The sequence below is a fragment of the Suricata suricatta genome, chromosome 2 (assembly GCF_006229205.1).
Source record: "Suricata suricatta isolate VVHF042 chromosome 2, meerkat_22Aug2017_6uvM2_HiC, whole genome shotgun sequence".
Classification (NCBI taxonomy): domain Eukaryota; kingdom Metazoa; phylum Chordata; class Mammalia; order Carnivora; family Herpestidae; genus Suricata; species Suricata suricatta.
In genome coordinates, this window is record NC_043701.1 from 137,018,501 (window position 1) to 137,034,138 (window position 15,638).

At 42.3% G+C, this 15,638-nt stretch overlaps 1 protein-coding gene and 1 long non-coding RNA gene across 3 annotated transcripts in view; one reads left to right on the plus strand and one right to left on the minus strand.

Moving 5' to 3' along the window:
* LRMDA (leucine rich melanocyte differentiation associated) overlaps positions 1 to 15,638 on the plus strand; it is a 721,100-nt gene that overhangs the window by 25,456 nt on the left and 680,006 nt on the right. The window lies entirely within an intron of this gene.
* LOC115285580 lies at positions 804 to 3,516 on the minus strand. Its single transcript, XR_003905594.1, has 2 exons — positions 3,348 to 3,516; positions 804 to 912 (listed from the first exon to the last, which is right to left on the minus strand). It is a non-coding gene; the product is annotated as an uncharacterized LOC115285580 (long non-coding RNA).

Sequence of the window (15,638 nt, forward strand, 5' to 3'; positions counted from 1 at the left end):
ATTGAACCACCCAGGCTCCCCAGGAGCTCACTTTTTAAATCATACTCTTATAATTTATTTTAATGCCACTTCTGTCCCTTTGCTACTGATATAGTCAGCCCTACCCAAGACACCAGGAGGAGAGAAGTTACTTAAACCTTCCTTAACAATTCATCAAGTCAGGTTCACAGTCAGTGTTACTTAGATGCTGAACAGTGAAAAAAATATCTTGGAGAATGATGGACCAAGTGCTCTACACTTGAAAATGTTTTTTTTTTCTTAAGAATCATGGAATTTGGTTCTAGAAAGAACTCAGTGATGCTTCGACCCAGTGTTTTTCCAAGCTTCTGAGGGCATGGTGGGGCAAGAGGAACTCTGATTTACCCCCAAAACATTCTTGAATTTTCCTTTCTCTTCAGCTTGGGTTAAGGAAAGGGTTCTGCTTGCCAACACAAGCTTAAAGTGCAACCTTCATATTTTACAAAGGGATAAACTGAGGTCCATGGGCCAGAAGGAACTTACAATGGAAGTTCTTGGATTGCTTCCCATTTCATCTTTGGCAGTGTCCCTGTAATATTTTCATTGCTATTTTTGGATTCATATCCTTATCAGTTATCAGAGATTATTTCCCCTAACTAAATCTGTCAGACACTGTTAGCAAGGGAATAGTGTGCTGTACGTCACACTCTGTCTTAGAAGAAAAGTTCCTATCTCTTGTTTGCCTATCTTTATGAAAACAATTCAAACTGCACCTGTTTAAACCCTTCCATAGAAATGTCTGAAAGGTAAACAGTTGGTTTTGGAGCAGCTATAACGTGGCATTGTTTAACATGGCAGCTTATTGATGGTCGTCTTTAATTATGGCCGTGCTGTCAACCCCTGAAGTCCCTGTTCTTTGTTGTAGATCCGATACGACGTTTGAGGTTTTCAAAGCTGCAGAGATGAAAGAATCACCCGTCAAATATTGCTCATTCCACTACGCTTAAGGAGGGAGGAGGGGACATTGCCCAGGAGGCCTGCAGAGCCTGGGAGAGAACACCAATGCCGCCTCTGTTTTTAATGACAACCTGGAGTGGGGAGACCTGGTTTACTCTGTTTATGGTGGAGGAGGGTCAGAGCTGTTGGAAACTGAAATGATTTATTCAGTAATGGTAAACAAATGTAGGGTATGGGTTACAGAGCTTCACAGGGCTGGTGGAAAAACTGGCTGTCTTTTGCCCCTAGCAGTTTGTACATTAAAGTTGCAAAACCCAAAACAGACCCATCAAGCTTTCTGGAACCTCTCCCCAGATCTTATTTATTTATTTATTTTTTAACATTTATTTAGTTTTGAGAGACACAGAGTGCAAGTGGGGGAGGAACAGAGAGAGAGGGAGACACAGACTCTGGAGCAGGCTCCAGGCTCTGAGCTGTCAGTGCAAAGCCAGACACGGGGCTCGAACTCACGAACCATGAGATCACCACCCAGGAGCCCCACTTCCCGGCTCCTTCTGTATACTTCATGTTCGGTCTGCCCATTGTGTTCCTGGGCCCTCCAATGGTGCTGCTAATCAGGACCTTAATGATAGAGTTCATCCTACCTCAAACCAAAAGTATTCATTTGGGGGATTGCTTCCATCTGGATCCTATTACTGTCAAGGTGAGTTGTCCCCATCCCTCATCTATGGCGGTCCCTTCGCATCTATAGCTACCAAATCCACTCTCTGCTCCTGCAACTGCTTCTTTTTTTTTTTTTTTTGAAGGGCTGTCTCTTCAGAATTTAATTTGTAAGCCCCTTCTTTTAGGTACCATTTTGAGTGGGCACTCATTTCCTGCCACCCCTACGTCCTCCCCTTTGAAAAGTAGTATTGCCTAGTGCTGAGGACTTGGCCTCTGGAATGGGGCTGCCAGAGTCTATCTCCTGGCCTTGCTACAGTAGTTCTGCACCTTGGGCGAATTAACTCCTCCAGGTTTGTTTCCTCCTTGTAACATGGTAATAACAATAATATCTGTGCTGTAGAGTTGTGAAGACTAAATGAATTAATATGTAGGTAAAGCAGGTACTTACTTAGAGCAGTGTCCAGTACAAAGCAGGTGCTGTAAATATGTATTGCAAAATTTATATATAGCACACATACATATACAACATGTGCTATACAATGTATAATGTATAATTTATCACTAGTGATAAGTTTTGCTCATTTAGCTGGGAAGGGGGTGATAAGCAGACCACTGGTTGATTCACGTATGGACAATCCACCAAATTCAGAATGATGATGGCTCCTTTTGGTTTTTGCTCTATTTCTTAAGTTTTTGAGGTTCTTCCTTCCCTCTGCTCTGTGAGTATACCAGCTGACTTTAATACTAGCTCACTAATGGGTGAACATCCACATTATTGGAGGCCAGATTGTGTCTTAGTCCTGGGAACTTTCCATTCTGCATATTCTCTGTAGTCAGTGAGGAGCAGGCCGCCATGGGCAGTTGGCATCGTACTGATGGCGGTGAGGTTTACAGACACAGGAGAAGACGTCGTCCCGGCCTCCAAGAGCTTTCAATCTAATTGGAGTATCAAAATGAACACTCATGAAATGTTTAAGAGCAAAACTCAGCTGGTTAAAGAGATTCGTTTATTTACTATCTTGTAAGGTAGTTCCAGGATTGAACTGGAGGAATGATAAGTAGGAAATGCATGGGGGGCAGTGAGGCCAGTGGTGAAGACCATGGTTTCACACAGACTTAGCCACACCCTCGCCTCCGGTGGGAAGCAGATCTAAGTGGGAATAAATTGTTCTATTCATGGGAACAAAGGAAGTTAACATTTATCTAGTAGCTACTATAATCAGAGCACTGAACTAATCACATATCTAGTATCATCTAATCTTCATAGTTACCCGGTAGCAAAGGTGATGTTTACTTCTCTCTCTCTCTCTCTCTTTTTTTCCCTTAAACAATAAGAGAACTAGGGCTTTGAGATAAAAAGTAACCGGGGCACCTGGTGGCTCACTTGGTTAAGCGTCCCACTATTGGCTTTGGCTCAGGTCATGATCTCACGATTTTTGAGTTCAAGCTTCATGTCCATCTCTATACCAACAGTGCAGATTGAGTCTCTCTCTGTCCCTACCCTGCTTGCGCTCTGTCTCTCTCTCTCTAAATAAACATGAAAAAAAGTAACATACAAAGCATTATAACTGTTGAATTTGCAACATTGGGAATTTTTAACCTAGGTCAGCATGCCTCTAAAACCTGGTGCTCTTTCCACGTCTGTAAGAAAAGGACACAAGCTACTGTTTTTCTTGGTTCCCTTTTGGATAAATTAAGCTGGAAAACATTCATGTTCAGCCCCTTCCTCCCTCTCTTCTACCCCAGTAAAAGTAAGAGCTAATTCCTACCGGCTACCGCATTCTCCTCGGAGACCATTCGAGAAAAACAGCGATGTTATCAGCGAAAGCCTCATGACACTACCCAGGGAAAACAGGAAACCTCCCAAACAGCCATATCCAGGCCAAGCAAAGCTCTGGGAGAAATTCCTGGGACATTCAGCAAGAGTAGCCTAAAAGGGCTTTTGAGCAAAAAGGGAACTGAAATGAAAACACTGCGTTAGCCCTGAGCCCATAAATAGTGTTGGGACTGCAGAGCCAGGACACGAGGCTTGCAGTAGCAGCCAAGCTGGGCTGGGCTCTGCTGTTGTGACAAATTAACCCTGACATCTCAGTGGCTTAACACCATGAAGTTTTATATTATGCTCACCTTCTGTGTGGGGTGAGGGTTTGTGTTGGGGGAGCTCTGTTCATTCATGGTCATTCAAGGATCTAGTTCTGCCATTTGGTGACTGCCCCACCTGGATCACGAGGCCACCAGGATTGCATGGGAGGAGGAGTGGGTTGAATAGTGATCCTCTCAAATTAACACCTGGAATGTCAATGTGATCTTATTTGGAAATGGGGTTTCTGCAGATATAATCACTTATGGACCTTGGGTTGGAGTCTAAATCATACTGGATTTAGACTGAGAGCTAAGTCCCCGAACTGATGTCTTTATAAAAGAAAGAACAGTGAGATTTGGACACAGACACACAGAGGGAAGAAGACTTTGTAGAGACAGAGGCAGAGTTTGGGGTGATGCAGCCATAAGCCATGGACACCAGGAGTTACCAGGAGTTGGAAGAGGCATGGAAAGGGGCTCTCCCTTAGAGCCTTGGTACAATGTGCCCTTGCTGACATGTTGATTTTGGATTTCTGGTCTTCATCAGGGTGAGAGAATAAATTTCTGTTGTTTTAAACCACCAAATTTGTGGTAATTGTTACAGTCCCCTGCGAAGCTAATACAGAAGGTCTACAGTAGCATGTTTTTAATGACCAGGCCTACGAGTGGCTTGCATCTCTTTTTTCGTGTTATTGACTAGAATCCAAACTAACTGCAAGGGAGATTGTCAAATGTCTGTGTGCCTGGGGAGAGCACAGGGAAACAAGGTTTGGTGAATGTAAAACATCACCTTTGCCACAGTTATACTGGGAGTGCACACAGGGAGCAGGGGACAAGAACAGAATAGAGACCTACCCACTTGTAGAGACAGTTGCAGGAGCCAGGCAGTTTACACACGGTTGCCGCAAGTCAGAGCAGGACAGCCGTAGGCTAGCATTAGGGAAGGAAGACAGAAAGCCAGAGGACACAGCTCTGAACACTTAGGTTGGGAATCCACAGTCACACCAGAGTTCATAGAAATTAAACAGTAGGGTCAAGTAGAAAAGCAGGGACCCATACCAGCAAATTGGGTTTGAAGGGCAGGTTCTGAAGCCTCAAGTCCTGGTGCTGGGTGGTAGGGGGGAGGGGTGGCGGCTCATAGCCCCTTAGTTAGGCAGATGCTCAGATAGTGCTTGAAAGCCAGTCAGCACATGCAGCTCCCCTCCCAGAGGGAGTGTCAGGAGAGTCCTTTTCATCTCTGTCTCCAGTTTCTTGCAGAGTAGGTGCCCAGTGAGTGTTTGTGTGTCTGGTCTTTGATCAGGGTCATGTTTCTAAACCACGAACCAGATCACAGCAGTTTCAAGCTCAAACTCCCCATTGCTTACAAGAGTAAGTCTGAAATCTATAGAATGTCTTGAACTTGCCCTTGTCCCTGCCAGAGCATGTGATGTCTCTCTGGCCTCCATACCTTTGTACCTGGCCTTCTCTTGCCACGAATGATTTTCTTATTCCTGTTCTGCCTGGTGAGGACTTGCTCACCCTTCATGGACCAGTTCTCATATCCTCCAGGTGAAATCTCCGACTCTGCAGGTGGTCACACCCTCCCTTTATACTTACTTTATATTGTACAGCAATACTGAAATGGCTTCTTTGTCTGTTTGCCCCACTTGACCGAATTTCGCAGTTTTCTTTCACCTCCCTGTCTTAATGTCTGGCTCCTAATAATCTGCAATAAATTTTTATTATGGGAGAAACATGAGTTCTACCTGGCACTTCTTCCACACAGCTGTAGAAGTAACCATTAATAGTTCTGTGGAATTGGGAGGATATTATGATTATTGATTAATTAACTGGTTATGACTTCTTATTTGCCATGAGAAATATAAATGGGAGAAATAAATAAGGAAAAAAGATAAAAATGGGCCGAGTATCCCATTTTTGGAGAGCAACAGTAGCAGTGGCCAACATTTCTGTATTGATTTAAAATGTATGACGTCTTAACATTCACATTTTCTTATTTGTTCTCACTGTAACACAGTAAGGGAAGTAGGAGTATTATGACCGCTTTCATTTAAAGCTGAGGAAATTTAGGTTCAACATGTAACTTACTCAAAGCATCTGCAATTGTACGGATACTAAGTGTCTGCGTTAGGAGTTACAGCTTAGTCTTGTAACTGTTAAGTCTTGGGTTATGGAGTAGTCTTGAATACAAGCTAGTGAGTAAAGATGAGAAGAAAAGAAAGGAGAAGAAAATGAGTTTAGGTAAAGGAAAGTGGCTTTGTTAAGTGCATATTTTTTAATATCCACGAATAATTGTGCAGTGTGGTCAGTACCATCCCCACCCTGCGGATGGGAGAACAGAGGATGGGGGAGGGAAGGTGACTTCTCCAGATCTCTCAACTAACAACCTGCAGAGATGGCCCAGTTTTTCGGTCTCTCTGAAGCCCCTATCTCTCTTTGTCTCTTCTATTCTGATGCTTGGGTCACCTGTTGGGCCCTTGGACAACTTAGGGGAAGGTTCTGCCCCGGCTGTGCCCTCGCCCCCCACCTCTCCCACTGTGGGAATTTGTCAGAGGATCAGAGCTGGAGTTGTTTTGATACCCTGTCCCTTGTGAGACCCACACATTGCATCTCAGCATGTTTTAAAAGGAATCACTGATGACCTGCTGAGGTATTTTATTTTGTTCCCCAAATGATAAATCCTGAGGCTTTGTGATGGCTCTAGTCACAAATAGCTTACCTTAATCCATAATTTTCCCACTTCTCTTTAAGGTAATATTTTGCATTTAAGAAATAAAAATCAGAGTAATCCTGCTGTGAGAATATGTTTGCATTATAGGTATTTATGTGGTGCTAACCAAGGTGGAAATCTACCTCATAAGGGGTTAGAAAAATTGCCTTTTCTTTTTAAAGCTCAATTTCTGTCTCTTATGGTCACTCTGTTTCTGCCAATCCCTGCCTCTTTTATTTTTTACTCTTCTTTCTCCTTGGCAAATGTGATAAAATTGTTCCTGGCTTTTTATTGTTGTTGTTGTTATTTTGTTATTTTGTTGTTGTTATTATTATTTTTTTTTTGTAGGTGATCTTTCAGACGCTTCTCCCAATTTGTATTTAGTCATTTAAGGCCCTGTGAGGACGGAAGAAGGCCAGTACTTTTGGTGTGAGGTCTGCTGGCCTCCTGAAGCTCAGGATGGGGGAGGGGGGGGATGGTTCATTCTAGGGCTGGAAACTGCAGGCTCTGGAGCTCCTTTTTTGGCTCTCAGTCTTCCCTGCCTGTGTAGTTCCAAGTAGGGTCAAGGTAGTGCAACGGCACTTTTAAGAAGAAACTGGGGCAAAACTACAAACAGATGTTCTTTGATAAGTAGTGAGGGAAGAGGATCTGGCTGAGAGACCCATTGCTTTCGCTTGTAGAGAACGCTCAGCCCAGCGCCTGTGCCTGTGTTTCAGTTTTATTCTTTCCTCCCCTTTGCCCCGAGCCGAGGCGTACCTGCTGTTGCTCCCCAGCCTCTTGCTAACAGTGGCATCTGCTCAGTGTAGCCATCAAGAATTTGAATGTCAATATCTTTGCCTTGAAATGAATGGAAAAGTATTTGTCACTCAGCGGCAATCATTCTTCAAATAAAAGGTTAGCCAGACAGGGCCCTTAATCAAAGAGTCGGTCTTTTCTGTCAGCAGTGCCTTTTAAATAGCAATGATGAAGGCTGGCTGTCAGGGTAGGACTTGATGAGCGAGATGATTGATCTGCATAAATCATTTTCTTTTAACATTGTCAGTGAAGAGTAAATTGGTGGGACATTTTGGGTATTAGTTGTGTTGAAATTAATATGCAGTATCCTAGGTGTGTCCTCCTTAACGTTGTCCTCATAAAAGAAGGTAGAAATTAAAAAGAGGCTTTTAGGCGTGCATTGTCCTGACAAGAAAGTTGCAGCATCCTTCCTGCTGTGGTCATCATCTTGCATGCTAAATTCGGAAGTTGAGTGTGTAGCACATTTTACAAGCTCCAAAAGGAATCTAGTTAATTTGGGAATTAGCTAGAGTCAGTAGCATTTAACAACCAGTAAATCTGTAAAGACTCACTGCTCAGAGGAAAAAAAAAAATCAAGAATGGTTTCTGGTTTTTAAAGGATAGAGGATCTCCTACCCAGCATGCTGTCACAGAAATAGCCTCAGCTTCAGATCAGGTTTTGGCTGAAATCCCCATGCCTTGACTCCTAGGTGAGTCTCCTTGACCATGAGACTGAATCTTTCTGAGTCTGGTTTTTTTTTTTTTTTTTTTTTTTTTTTTTTGGTCTTTAAAAAGGAGAGTCCATTCATTACATAGGAGGGTTCCCTTTTGGTATTAAAGAGAACAGTGTGGGTGAAAGCACCAAGCATATTAGCATATTATATGACACATGGTAAGGAAGCATTCAGTAGATGTTAACCTTCTTTTTCCTTCTAATTGAACAAAACATTCAAAACCTAGAACCCAATGACACACCCTCATGGTAACAATCAACTGCCTGTTTTTGGTCACTCTTGTGCTTGCTGGGATTTCTTAGGGCTCTTTTATATCAAGAACATGTTTCAAGGGGCAGAAGAAATGCCTAATTGCGGCATACTGGGAGTTACGGAATGAGGTGGAAGGAATGGAGGAGAAATGCAGTCAAGAGTGCTGAGAATTCTTTTTCTTACTATTACTCTCTGATTTATTTATTTAGACTCATATAATTCAACTTGGGAGTAGATGAGTAAAACCTATGCAATAGCTTGAGATTGAAAAGCAAGGCTGATAGAGCTAGACTGCTGGGTTCCAATCCCAGGTCTTCCATGGAACTGCTGTGTGACTGTAGGCAGGATAGTAATTGTCTCCCTAAGTCTCAGTTTCCTCACCTATAAGACGTGGACAGTAATAGTACCTACCTCACAGTGTTCGGATGACTGATTTAATATATAATAAAAAATGCGTAAAAAAGGACATGGTTTGTATCTGTTAACTATGGTTACTTTTTTTTTCCATAATATTTTATTGTCAGATTGTTTTCCATACAACACCCAGTGCTCTTCCCCATAAGTGCCCTCCCCCATCACCACCACCTTTTTTCTTATATCCATGAATAGTTGGTTGAGAAGGTGGATATTGCTGAAATTCAAGCGGGTCAAAGGTATCAAAGGAACAAATATATTTAGATGTACAAGTCCATGATAATGGTATACTGGGGTGAAGTACTTGCTTCGTTTAGGAGGAATTGAGAGCCAGCGTGATTATAGAAACATCCATATATTGTGTGGCTGGACCGTAGGTGGTGTGGGACTGGCTGACCAGTAGTCTTGCTCTGCGCTACCCTTTCTTCACTGTAGGAATGAAATCGGATTGAAATGGTCTTATGGACAGAACTAGAAGAGGATTTTTTTTCCCCTGGCTTAATTTTTAAAAATTATTGATTAACTATCTAACTTGTTGAGAAATAGGTTTTGTAGGGTCTTGTGGTAAAAAGTCTTTACTTGCTGTATTGAATGCAAAGGTTGAAGGACTACTCTCTGCTTATGCAGGTTCTCCAGGTGCCTTCCTTAATGATAAAAATCCACATCAGTCTCCTAGTGGGCACAAGGCATTGACATGCGGGGGCCGCTGTGGTGTGTGTAGCACGCACCCAAATAAATGAGCAGGTATTGCCAGAAGAGTATCTCTGTTGGTTGGACATTTGAGTTACTCCATTCCTAGAGATTTGCATTTTCCCCCTCAGGTATATTATGGTGTATTTGGGCTTTGTGTTCTTTTCCTTTCCTATCTTCTGAATTTATTTTGAGTTTTTGGTCTCTTTTCATATAACGAGAGAAGTTGCTACTAGATGATTCAGAGATATGTTCATCAACATTGGTGACACTGTAAAGTCCACCAAGGGGTCTGGAGGCAGCAAAGGTCTTCGCGTTCTCTGCTGGGCCAAGAGTGGAGGATTGAGGCCCCTCTAGGCTTAACTCCCTGATAATGTTACATTAAGCACTGGGCATGGTCACTGTGTTGCCATTAGGAAGATACCATTTATTTATTCTATATCTCCTTCAGGGGCACAATGACTACCTTGAAAATTCCTAGAAAACATTCTCTGCTGCTCTGGCTTGCAGTGCTAAAGGACTGCCGGAGTGGTGAAATTGTCCTGTTCGACTCCTTTCTGATTCTGCCCTTATTAGACAAGCATAGCCTATGTTTTCTAACTGGCTACTTAATGGGAATCGGCCATATTTCCATTCTGTATGATACTCTGCTCAAGATGAATGTCATGTAATGAAGATGTGAAACAAGGTGGTTAAGGGCCCCTCTAATGTTTCATTTATAGCAATCTATCAAAACAATAGGTATTTAGTCTTCTTTATTGGATATGAAACATTAACTTAAAGCCAGTGCTGCTTTCTGTTTTAAATACCAATACCTATTACGTGTTTCTTGCTATAAGCATCTTTGACCCCTGCACTCCGCTTCATCAACTATTGTGAAAAATCTGCCACTACCTCCCAGAGGACATATGTCATGCACTTAGCCTTAGGTTATGATTCTCTGGCACCTTAGACAACTCCCCAACCCTGGCCCTGACCCTGCTTGGACCTTTGCAGACAGGGAGCAGGATTCGTGAATAAATATTTACTGGGTATGCATTCTATATACATAAGCACAGCAGACGTTGGGACGGTTAGGACATTTATGGGCACTAAGGGGACTCAACTTCACTGATAGTAAAATGCTGGAAACGGGATATCTTAGCACATGGGGCAGCCTTATTACTCTTGAGTTGGTTATTACCTTTTTTTTTTTTTCAGTTGTTGAGATGATGAGGCTTAGAAATATCTGGGTGGCTGCTTCTTACAATGTCTTCCCATTTTTGACAGTATGAAAAATGTGGATTTTCACCAATTCTAGTACATACGAATTATCAATTGCTTAGCCTCCAGGAGCTCCCTCTTGTACAAAAGGACATTCAGGGACTTTGGACAAGTGCTCATGCACCTAATTAGTATACATTTAATTAATTTTTCTGAATTTATGAATGAGAGAATGCATAGTTGCCACTTTTACTCTTTCCCTGAATGCCTTTCCTCCTCCCCACTTCTGTTTACTCCTCTTATTATTCATTGGAAATGTATTCTTTTGGCACGCATTGTTAGACATTTTCTGGTATGTAATACCTTCTAATTTTTTTTCTGGCTGAAAGGATATCCTTTAGAGGCTGGCTGCAAACCTCTACCTTCCTCACCTGTATTCTCTGTGTGATACTTCCTTTCCTTTTTGCTTTTTCTTCTCTGAATTCTTAGTCAATAATGTTTGTATGTGCACCCAGTACTTGAACATGATAGAGGTTCTCTGATATTTTTATCTATGTAGAGCTCACATCTCATTTTTCTTTGAGATTGCAGTATATTCAGTAGGGACCTACGCTCAGCACCTCTTCTCCCGCGCACACCCTGCTCTTGGGCACACAGGATGTATGTAGAGCCAAGTGACTTGATATGGTCTACAAAGATGCATCCTAAGTGGACTTGGCAGTTATTTAGTGTAAGACAAGGCAGAAAAATCATACAATGATTGATTTTATACTGTGTCACTGTCAGTGTAATCTCTGTGACCACCTGAGGATTGTGACCGTGGAGATCCTACTAGATTCATTTGTGCTCTCCCCCAGGAAGTGTCCTAACCACCAGATTGCCCTCTGTAGCCCTCTCTGGGCCAGTACCTGTGGGCCCAGACACTCGAGTGGCTCCTATGTTTTGGTGCTCCATCCCATATTTGGTTGGATATTCTGTCTTCTAGTCCTTGTTCCAGTCTCTGAAATCCCCATAAGCAAGACACCTTAACTGTGGGGTCCCCGCTGTTTGAAGCCAGGAGAGAGACTCTTGCTGCTTTCACTCTCCTTTGGGCAGGCTTCATGGGAGTTTCCTGGATTGGAGACAAGAGCCTGGCAGTACATCCTGTGCTTTCCCCATCACCTGTTCTGTGTTTCACCCAAGGCTTATCTCAGGAGGCCTTTGAATCTTATTTGGCCAGAAATCTTTTTTGGCAATTTGCGAGCTTGGTTGGACTCCAGTCTATCTTTTTCATTTCCAGGACATGCCCACATTGTTGATTTATGTGCCAGGACTGTGCTTTCCCCTGGTCTCCTTTTTTCCACCCCCCGTGATCCATGGATACTGTTGTAAGAATTGGCAACTTCGAAATATTTATTAAGGGTCCAACCACTTGAGTCATTAACATTTTCTGGGCTTTTTAAAAATTTGACAATAATAATGGAATACAACATTTTTTATTACAAAATATATAAGGAATATAGATAGGAAAGCAAAGTCTGAAGCTTTCTGTCTTAGTTGGGTAGCATGTAACAGAAAATCAAAATAACAGTGGCTTAAAATAGGAGTTTTATTTTCTTTCCAATGAGAGAAACCCAGAGGTATGTGGGCCAAAGCCCTTGTTAGCTCACAGTGTCAACAGGGATGAGTTTTCTCCTTTCTTTCTGCACCTTCTGTCTTGCTGCGGTAACATCATTTTCTAAGTTGCTTCCTGGCTCAAAGTAGGTGTTGGAGTTCCAGTCCTATCATCCAGATTTACAGCACAAAGGAGGAAGAAGGAGAGGACAACAGGAAGAGCACATGCTTGCTGTCTGTCCCACTTTAAAGGAGGGACAAATTTGTATACATCTTATTGGTCATTGGTAACCAGTCATAGGCCGGAATTGGCTCATCCTTGGTCATGAGAACCAATTGTTAAATGCTCAGGAACTTTTTGTGAGCCAGGTAACCTCGACTTGGTAGCTTGAAGTTGGCCAGAGCAGAAGAATGTAAACCAAAGAAATTGGTGTAACTGTGAGTAAACATTGAGCAGCAAGAAACCTGCTGAATGGCAGGATGGGCGAAGCAGTACTTGAACTGGGTGAATTGTCACCCAGGATCAAATCAGAGTTTTGTTACAAAGGAAGAATAGTGGGTAAGCAAGTCCCTCTTTGCCACATTCTCCCTACTTGGTATGGCTCTCCCCCTTTCCATAGGATGGGTCTACTTTCCTCATTGAGGCTATGTACTCTTTTCTGCTTTTCCAATTATGCAACAGTAAACATCTTTTTACATATATATCTCTGCACATAAGCTAGTGTTTGTGGGCAACAGTTTCTTTGAAGTGGATTTCGTGAGCCAAAGGATGTGCCCATTGCTTACCACTTTACAGACAGAACTCACCAGATGGTCTCTTTCCTTCTAATATAGTGTAGTGGAAAAGAATAAGGATTTTGGAACCAGACACACAGGGTGTGAGCCCTCAACAATTCCTCGCTTTGTGTGACTTGGCCAAGTTACTTAACCTTTGTAGGCCTCCATTTCCCCCCCTGTAAAATGGGGTGATACTATTTGCCTCTATACGGGTTCTGTGACAGTGAAATGAGACTGTCACTACAAAGCACCAACAGCAGAGCCTGGCAAATTATTAACCCACAATACATTGCAGCTATGAGCTTCTGCACATAGGGAGGTGAGCTCGTACAAATACCCAACAAAAAGAGAGAAAGAAAGATAAAAACATGAAACCAAGCCTTGAATATTAAAGCCAGGGCCATTCTGAGTAGTAGAGGTGAGTATCAGATAGGAAAGGAGTGGATGTTTAATATATAGATTGGAAATTATTCCACTGACCCAAGGGGCAGGCATAGGCTAATTGGTAAGGAAAACCTCAGAATAAATCAAATATGTCTCCAATTCATAAGCACATATTATAAATATGTTTAAAATTATTTTTATGACTCTTCAGTTTTACATTTCTTTAGCACACAAGATGCCTGAGTTGTAAAAGTTGACAAAAATCAACGTAAATGTTCTTTTTCTCCCCCAACTGTTTGAACATTGCACAGATGTGTAGTTAAGTATTTATTATGAACATGCAAATATTGATGTCCCTAAGGCCCATTCTTTGATTTTCAAACTGCTGTTGCTATATTTGGAATTGTTGATTAATACAGGCCTTTGCTCTGACACACAGCATGTCTGACTTCAGGGCCGCTGAGAGCAGTAGTAAGAGGAAAAGGGAATCCAAAACTTGATGCTCTGAGGGTTGGACAGTATTTGAGGATGGGCGAGTTGCTTTGGGAAAATGAAGAGGCGACCAAATCTATAAGATGGTTAATGATGTACCTAGCACAGAGCTTTGCACATGCTAAATTTTCAGTAAATCTTTGCTCATTTAAAGAAACTCACGTGGAAAATGAACAGCCATAATGAAATAAATCTTTTACACTAGACCAACATTTCTCAATCTTGGCACTATTAACATTTCAGGCTGGCTAATTCTTGTGGGAGCTGTCCTGTGTGTTGTAGGGTGGGTAACAACATCTCTGGTCTCTGCCCTTTAGGTGCCGATAGTGTGGCCCTGCCCAGGTTGTAATCACAAAACATGCCTCCAGATACTGCTAAATGTCTCCTGTGGGGGCGGGATGAAAATTTCCTCTGCTGAGAACCACTGGGCTAGAAGAAAAGAGCTAATATACGTTAGAGAATACAGATGTGCCCCATGTTTAACTTATTTAATGCTTGCAGCAGCTCTGCGTTGCAGGTGTTGCTGAAATCATTTTTGCAGAAAGGAGAGGTGTAAAGAGGTTAAAAACATGGCCTGGGGTTGGATGGACATTCCAAACGTGATGTTCTCTTGCTTGTACTTCTCTCTCTGCTGACACAGGCAGGTGAACACAGTACTGCTTCTCTTCTTGGTACTAAGGGCTCACACGTGAGTGACTTCCTTATGAAAACACTTACAAATGCACCGTTTGCAAAGAGTCATGGACTACTTATATTTGGGTCATTGATTTGATTGGCTTTATGTTTTGCAGAGTATGAACTGGGCTGTCCCCCAGTGGAGGATCACAGGTAAACAAAGGGGTGTGTAGTCGTCTTAGCTTTCTGAAGGCTGAAGGCCTCCACAGAGAACTCAGACCAGGTCCGAGAGGAGATTGTTTTGGAAGGGACCTACCCAGCAACTGTGACATTGTCTGTGGGGAAGGTGGCTTCTGCCACTCTGGTTCTTAGGGATGTTTAGTAAACCAAATGGGTTTTCTTTTGGGGAAGACTGAGGCCATCTGTTTGCCTTTATGATCTCATTGTAGTTTACTTAGATTTTAAACCTTGGTCCTGGCAAAAGGGGTTTCGTTTTGAGCTCTTGATGCTGAATCTGTGGGGTGCAATATAGGGGAAGAGCCTTTCACTTTCTACCAGTTGGTGAGGCAGTGGTCCAGAGAGGAGAATTTGGGGGTATTGTTAAAATTACATAGTAGTAAAATAATAACTTCCTGTAGCTATGGGTGAACAGTGCACTACATTGGTTTTTTAACGGAGCTAGGGCATGTTGGGAGGGGGTCAGGAAATGAATAAAATTATTGTTAATTCCACCCCTGTTTATACCATCAAGAGAAAATAAACCAATAAAAGAACTAAATGTTGGCAATTCATAAAATTCCATAAGTGGCAATAAAGAAAAACTGAAACTATATTGATATACAACCAAACAAGGTAATTATCATTATTTTTTAATAAAGTCATTTATCATCAACAAATACCAATGGGAATAGGAAAAATTATAAGCACAACAATGCCATCTTCCATAATTATAGCTATTAACAATTTAAAGCATAATTATATGAGGAAGAAAAAGTTTTAGGGAAGCTTTGTGCTGTTTTCTGCACAGAGAAGTCAAATTCTCACATTTCCCAATAGTCAGGATTCTGTAAACCTTCCTGAATGCTTGTCCAAACCTAGAGTAGCTTGTTTTCTTTTTTTTTTCCATAATATTTTATTGTCGAATTGTTTTCCATACAACACCCAGTGCTCTTCCCCTCAAGTGCCCTCCACCATCACCACCACCTGTCTTCCCCCCTCCCCCCTCCCCCCCAACCCTCAGTTCATTCTCAGCATTCAATAGTCTCTCAAGTTCTGCATCCCTCTCTCTCCCCAACTCTCTCTCCCTCCTCCGTTCCCCCTGGTTCTCCATTAGGTCTCTC